At 41.7% G+C, this 7,390-nt stretch overlaps 1 protein-coding gene across 6 annotated transcripts in view; it reads left to right on the top strand.

Moving 5' to 3' along the window:
- Positions 1-85: 85 nt before the first annotated feature.
- APBB2 (amyloid beta precursor protein binding family B member 2) overlaps positions 86-7,390 on the top strand; it is a 171,661-nt gene continuing 164,356 nt past the window's right edge. For 3 of the 6 annotated variants that reach the window (XM_017744427.1, XM_017744428.1, XM_017744431.1), the window contains exon 1: positions 86-282. The gene's annotated coding sequence lies outside the window, so the exon portion shown is untranslated. The remainder of the gene's footprint in view (positions 283-7,390) is intronic. The other 3 variants (XM_017744429.1, XM_017744430.1, XM_017744432.1) reach the window with 3 other exon arrangements.

The following is a 7,390-nucleotide window of genomic DNA, read 5'->3' as shown; positions in this document are numbered from 1 at the left end:
AAAAGGCTGAAAAGTGGCAAAAGTACCCGTAGAAGTACCTTTTTTTTTTTTTTTTTTTTTTAATTACTAGAGTGAGCGAGTTGAGCTCTGTGATTAAATCGTACTCGAGGGTTGCACGCGGGGCTGCAAATGGGAGTGTGCAAAAAATAACAGTCCTCGGAACAAAACGTGAACCCCACGAACGCGTCTTGGAAGTTGTCAGGAATTTGCTTGGGTCCCAAGGCAGCAACGGAGCTACTTTTCGTAGCGGCTAGAGAGACAGATAAAATGGAAAGTGTAACGGTTTGTATTTGTCCTTCATTGCTTTGCCTGCTTGTTTGCAATGTTTTATAGCTCTTGTCTGGGCTCCTGCTTGCTAGGGAGGGTAAGCGTACTTCTGGGCTTTAAACACAAAATACTTAAAACCAAGAAAAAACCCCAACTTTGCAGTGGGGATGCGCTGGTAGGCTTTGTGTGTTGTGGATGCTGTTGGTAGCTGTGCATGGTAAATGGTATCTCCAGTCAGCTGTTCAGGGTAACAGTATCTGCTGCAAGTTTCAGTGCTTCACGGAAGATCTGCTGTGTTGTCCCAGAAGCTGCTGCTGAGCTGCTGCAGCTTTGCTGTGTCCTCTAGCTCGACGGTGTGCTCCTCCAGTTTGTTCTAGATCCTACATGTCGTCATCCTGCCGTCTCGTGCTCTAGTATTTTCTGAACGCCTGAATGAGTTTTCTGTCTTGGATTTAAAACTATTTTCTGCCGGCATAATTACATTTAGTTAAAATAAGAGTGCAGATGTCCTAGCATTTAAAGGAAGAGACATCCTCTTACGGTGACCTTGGGACAAAATCTTGGCTGATTAATTTCCTTGCCTGGAACAGTCATGTGGAGTGTGGATATTTTTGTTCTTCCTTTATAGCAATAAGTGTGTGATGGAATACTTTTTGGCTTGTATTTTTGGGGTGGTTTTTTTTGTCATCTAAGGGAAATCAAGGTCTGGAGAAGACTCTTTGGGATAAAGAGTAATTTTATCCTGTGTTATGAAGTAAACATAACTGTTGTAACAAGGAGAATTCTTGGCTCTGAAGCAGTGCAAGTGAATGTGCCTTTCCCAGCAAGAGTCATCTAAATAGTAGATTAGAACTGTGGGAATCATTTGCTAGGAGAGGGAATGCGTGACTTGGAAACCTGGATTATTCTTCTTGTTTTTCAGTTCTGCAGCTAAGTTGGAAACCAGTGACATAACTGGTCATTTTTGGTGTGGTGTTGAGTGGACTCTGCTGTGCCATTAGTCAGAAGGGATGGTGACTTCCTTAGGAAATGCCTGAGGAGCTTAGAAAGGGCTGCTGCAGGGTTTGAGCTGAAGAGAGTGGTGACTTCAGGAGCTAGTTAAGGGGGAATTTGAGTACTTGAGATTGCCTGCTGTGAGGATTTTTTAGCAGAGGTTGTGAAAATCTAAAGTGAACCTGGTAGTTGATAGGTAATGGTGAGCAATCGACTGATTACATCTCCGTCAGATAGCAAGCTTTGACACAGGATATGCAGTCAGACTGGAACAAATCATCCACCCTGAAAACAAACTGTACTGTACATCCCTTTCTAGTGGGACACGAAGTCTTGCCTTTGTACCCTGCTGTGAGCAAGGAGTTCCATTACTGGGAACAGTAGAGCCAGGGATGTGCTGGGTGCATTGGCTGATCGCTGACCAAGTTGCTGCTGCCTTGCTGCTATGGAGAAAGTAAAGGTGATGGTGGAGTGTGTTAGGCCAGGACACAGGAAGGAGAGGTGGTGGAATGGGTGCAAGCTCCTGGGGAGTGCCAGGCAAGGGTTCTCTCACCTGTGCCATGGGTGGGTCAGTGCAAATTGAGCCTGGAGAACAGCAGTGTCAATTATTCCAGAGAAGACAAGGAAAGCCTGGCTTGTTTAGCCTAGCAAATAAGGCTGAGATTGAATATGATTGCAGTCTGCAAGTACAGCAGCGATATAAACACGAGAAAGGGAGAGAGGAGCTGTTTAAGCTAAAGAACAATGTTGGCATGAGAACAAATGGATATAAACCGGCACAAATAAATTTAAGCTGGAATTTACACATTTTCTTCCCTAAATGGGCTCAGGTTCTAGAACAACCTTAAAATAGGATAAATGGGAGCAAGTCGTTTAACTGGCTCTTGAGGATATGTTGAGGAAGTCTGTATTGTGTGCTTGGCTGTGGCAGTAGGAGAGGAGGCTTGGTGACTCAGGAAAAGCTTTTCTGTATGTCTGAGTTAACTGAATATAGATTTTATGTGTTAGTGTTTCTTATTTTTGAAATACGACCTTATAAAACCGCTATAAAAATTCCTGCTTTACAGTTTGTATTGCTACATGGTTGCAATGTGCTTAGTGGACACTTTCTGAAATGTTTTGCATGTTAGCTCTTTTTCCCCCCTCCAAAATAATGTGTCATCTAACAACTGCATGTAATTGTGTAGAAAATCTTTTTCCTTTAAGTCCAAGCTGTACAAAAGGAGACTATGTTTGCATGTGTAAGATGCTTGATCTTATTAACTTCCAGATTAAAAAATGAATTGCAGTAATTTCCCCCCCCAAATAAAAAAGTAATTCATAAATCTTCTCAAAAAGGAGGTCTTGGGGGACTGTGTAGTAGATCCAGATAGTGTGAACTGAGACCAGTTCTCCAAGATATGCTGGGACTGGAAGACCGGAATTAAATGAAGTTAAAGCAAATTTGAAAACAAGTCTAGTTGAGGTAGTTGTGCATGGAATTTGTCTCATTTGTTGCCCTGCAGAATAGCTGAGATATCTGGCATGGTGGTTGCAGTAGTTGAACTTGTATGAAGTCTGTAGTTGGTTCGAAAAATACTCTGTGTGCAACATGGAATACAACCAGCTGCAGATGCTGTATAATGGGTACTGTGTCTGTCAGCAGTACCTGACCGCTTCTCACAATGACCAGTATCCTAGCACCTCTGTGCCTGTTTCCTTGTCTCATCATGCTTGGACAGAGGACTAATCCGGACAGAGGACTAATCCATCCTGTCCCCAGAGATTTAAGGAGCAGAGTGTGATTTTTGGAAGGCTCTGTGTGGTGTCCTGCTTTAGTTTCCTAATTCTTTTTACCCTTCAGCCTGCTTTCTTTGTAATCTCTTGTCTCCTGCAATCTGTCTTTTTTTTTTTTTTTTGTCTCCATGTAAGCAGGTGTTGAAGGAAAAATAAGAACAGTATGCCCTCATTCAAAACCTCCACTAGAGATACTCTCTCAACCTCTGGCTGTTCTCAGCTGTGTGTTACCAGAGTTGGGTGCAAGCTTTCCCTTCAAAACATTTGGTGGCTTTTGGTTCCAGATGCCTGTCTGGTCTGTGTGCAGCCTCCTGGGACCTTGTTGCAGCCTCTCTGGGCTTTAGCCAGGAGTGCTGCTTGTCTGTAGGTCTGCTTCTGGCTGTGAAAAGAATTCCTTCTTTCTGCTTGGCTTCCCCGGAATCCCTGCTGAGATTATTGTCTCTTTTACCACTTTCCATTCACCTGCAAGGGGTGTTGCAGGTGGGAGGCTGTAGAGCTCTAGCAGAAGAATTTGAGGGAAACATTGCGGAGAGTGCCCTGGGATTGCTAAGGAACACTGGTTTATCTGTGCCTCATCTGGGAGGTCCTGGTTGCTGAAGTCTATTGCCCAGGGTGTAAGAGCAGACCCTGCACCAAGGCGACTGGAAATGAATGTAGGAGTCTGCGCTGACAAAGACAACAGACACTTGGTCTCCATCACTCGCAGGACAGTGAGTTAACCTTCTGTAGTGGGTTTCTTTATGTCTTAAAAAGATAAAACTCGATTTAACTGGAGATCTAAGGACAGCCTCTAAGTTCTGGCTTCCAATGTTAAAACCATTTTCTTTCTTTAACTGAAATGTGCTGAGCTTCAGTCTCCCCTGAAAATGTGTTATTTGTTTGGATAAGTATTTAGATTGTGATTTTTACTGCTGAACAAACCCTCCATCTGAATGTAACACTGATTAGTGCATTTTTAAAGTTATCTGCATACCAATTAGGATGATTAACTAGATGCAAATATGTGCCTTTATCAGTAGTCTTTCCTGCATTTGTTACTGAACACTGATCTCAGCTGAATGAAGTCTAGGAATTCATGAATGTAAACTACTAACTTGCGTAGTGGTGCATTAAAAGTAATATGTGATAGAGGGAGGTTTCCTAGAAAATAAAATATGCAAATTTTTCTTCTGATCTCAGTCCCAGATAGCCAGTGTCTGTAATTCTGGTTTGTTTTACCTTATGAATAGTGCTATGGCTGTAAAGTACTTTAAGCAAACTCTTCTCAGACTTGTATTTGGCAGTTTAATCTGTCAGACTTCACAATTTAAAAACCTCCACTAAAATCTCAGTGGTGTCCTCCTGTAGCTATGCCAAAATAGAGTTATAACTGAGTGATTTATTACTGCTTGGCTGTTTTTATTTTCTGGAGAAAACTTAAGGGGAATCTTTTTTTTCCTTTGTCTTCCTTGCTGGATTACATTGCACCCGAGATAATATACCCTGTCAGACAAAGTATCAGCTCTGTCTGCCTTTGGGAAAACCCTCCTGGAAGCACTAGTCATGCTTCACTACGATATGCTTTTAAGCAATTCTGCAGTGTGTTTAGTTGTTTTGTTCGTTTTTTGGAGGTTCGTTTTTGTTTGCCTTTAGTGCAAGTGCAGTTTAATTTTCAAAGGCGCCAAAAGGAACATTTCTAAAGTACTTCTGCAGATTTCAAGTGTAGATGATGTGTTTAGAAAAAGCATTTGGGTTTAATGTTGGTGTTAAAATATGTTTCATGCAGTACTCTTAGTCACAACTGATTTTTTCCGTATGTCTATTAGCTAGTTACAGAGAGAGGTTTCCCGATGTAATTACTGTGTGTGAAGGACAGATTCCAAAGAGAAGGAAATTGACAGGCATTAAATGTTCCTTACCTTTATGAATTAACTTGTTTTAACAGAAGAAACTACCGCAAGCTTCATATATTTTGTTGTAGAAACTTGTATTCGTCTGTTGTAGAAACTTGTATTTTCTTTGCAGTGTTCTCTGGGTAGGAAGCCCTCCAAACAGTTATTAAATGGCAGTCATTAGTGTGACTGATATTGGCACAAATTAGTTAAGACTTTATTGGAAACCTTGTAAATATAATTTCTCAGATGAGTTGAAGGGATATGCTGCAGGGTTCTTACAGGCCAGCTGCAGAATTCAGCAAATGAGGAGCTTGACATTAAGCCATCCTATGTATTTAGTATAGAACTTCATTATAAGGAGGTGGAAGCAGTTGGGTAAATATGACAACTAGTTCATTGCTTTCGTGTTTACACTTGCCTTGTTAATTCTATTTGCAAAGAGGATTATTGTTAGGAAAAGATATTTCTTAGCAAGGTGTTGAATTGTATACCTATGGAGGACACTGTGCAGAGAACCAGCACGAAACATGAAAGGGAACTGCAAGGAAGAGAAATAAGGAGGAGGAATGCTCTCCCATGGAGAATTTGGCATTTGACAGATGAAATTGGGATTTAAATGTGGCATAATGGAAAGATAGTTTAATTAAGTTATTTAGATGAGTTGGAGATCTATATGAATAGGCCACAATCTATGAAGCAAGAATCTATTTACAGCAAGATTCGTCTGGAAGTAAATACAGCAGGGAGCCTGGGTGTTTGGGATGCATGTGGCTTTAAGAAAACCTTCAGCGCTATGTGATGGTCTTGTCTCCTTGGCACCCTGCATGCCTCCTAAGTGAGCAGGAGAGGCAGGATCTCTGTGGGTTTTTGTTGGGTTTTTTTCCTCCCTGATACTCATCTGGGTGTGAAACCTCTGGGGAATGTGAGGTCTTACCAAGTCAGGTACCCTGGTAGAGTGGAAGGTTGAGAAATAACTCATATTTTTTGAGTCCTGTGGGAGTCTGCTTGCCTTTTTCTTTTTTTTTTCCTTCTTTCCTTCCCTTTCTCTTTTTCCCACCATAATTCAAGAAAACAGTGAAACAACAGAAGAACCATCAGTAAAGGGAGTGGTTTAACACAGTATATGAAAAGATATATGTACTCAAAAAAACAGGATTTTTTTTTTTTATACAAGTTTGACATTCATTCCCTTAAAAAGGTCTCAAAATTAGGAAAAAATTTTGATGATACTTGTGTATTTGAAAAGAGAAGCATTAGAAAAAACCCATGTTTTTAATTATTTGGTGTTTGCTTCTCGGAAAGGTTTGAGATCAGACTTATTGTTAGATAACTTTGTAGGGTGGTAAGATGACTAACAAAGGATATTGAAGTAACACAAAGTAGTGTTGGCTTTAAGCATGTGTTATTATTTAAGCATGTGCAAGAGCTGCTAGCAAACCATGCTTAATTATGTAGGTGTGTTTTAACCTTATTTTTATAATCTTTGCATGCTGTTATGTCAGCATTGACATGTGTAAATTTTTCAGTGAAATATCCTATATATTTCCCTTTGCAAGTATGAATTTAAGCATGGGTAAAAATGATGATTCTATACCTGCCAAAATATAGGAAGCTTTCTGGTAGAGGCATATGGGCATTTAGGGACCAGTAATTCTGTTTTGAAAACCAATATAGATATGTCCTAATGTGATAAAGATGGTGCTGTTTGTCAGGGAAACAGTTTAAGTGTTCCCTGGGAAGTTTGGCTTTGCACCCTAACAGCATGTCAATATTATGATGCCCTTGCACTGAAGTGTAACTCTTGATGGCAGACCACAGAAAATTCAGGTATTCTCAGTGAGGGTCTGTGTGGGGAAGGGGATCAAGAGGGGCGATTGGGAGACTCTGGTGGATGTCAGTGAGGCTTGATGCCAAGGAAGTCCTGAAGTTATGGGATCCTCAGAGCATTGTTAAAGGTTTGTTCCTTTAGGCAGGAGTCACTTTTCTGTTGTATTCTATCTTGCTTTGGGCTAAAATCAGCCAGCATGTGTTGCATGTTGATTCAGAAATAGTCTCCATGCTCTGGTTTTGGCCAGCCAGTGTGTAGCAACATATACAATGAAGTGATGTGGTTCTACTTGCTCATTTTTAGGCAGAAAAAAGGGGAATCCCTCAGTGCTTCTCTGGTCCAACCAGCAAGTCAGGAGGTGGTGCTCGTTTTCCCTCCTTTCCAATGCCTTTCCAATGTGTGTACACATTTTACAGGGATGGGAACAGCTGACAGGCAGGATATGGCAAGGTACATCCCTAAATTTGCTGTTTCCCTGGTAGCAGAGGCTCTGGTGACCCTTGTAGCCTCAGAGATGGGGCAGCTGAGAGCTGTCACTATCCTTGCCTTGGAGTAACCCTGAGGCTTTACTGAGCAGTCTACCCTGCCAGTCTCCGGAGAGGCCCCGGAGTTGGCGGCTGGCTGGCCTCCCTCCCGCCCCACCGCGCCCCCC

Source organism: Corvus brachyrhynchos, unplaced genomic scaffold (genome assembly GCF_000691975.1).
Source record: "Corvus brachyrhynchos isolate BGI_N302 unplaced genomic scaffold, ASM69197v1 scaffold17, whole genome shotgun sequence".
Lineage (NCBI taxonomy): Eukaryota > Metazoa > Chordata > Aves > Passeriformes > Corvidae > Corvus > Corvus brachyrhynchos.
The sequence above is the reverse complement of the archived record's forward strand: the minus strand, read 5'-3'. Positions and strand labels throughout refer to the sequence as shown.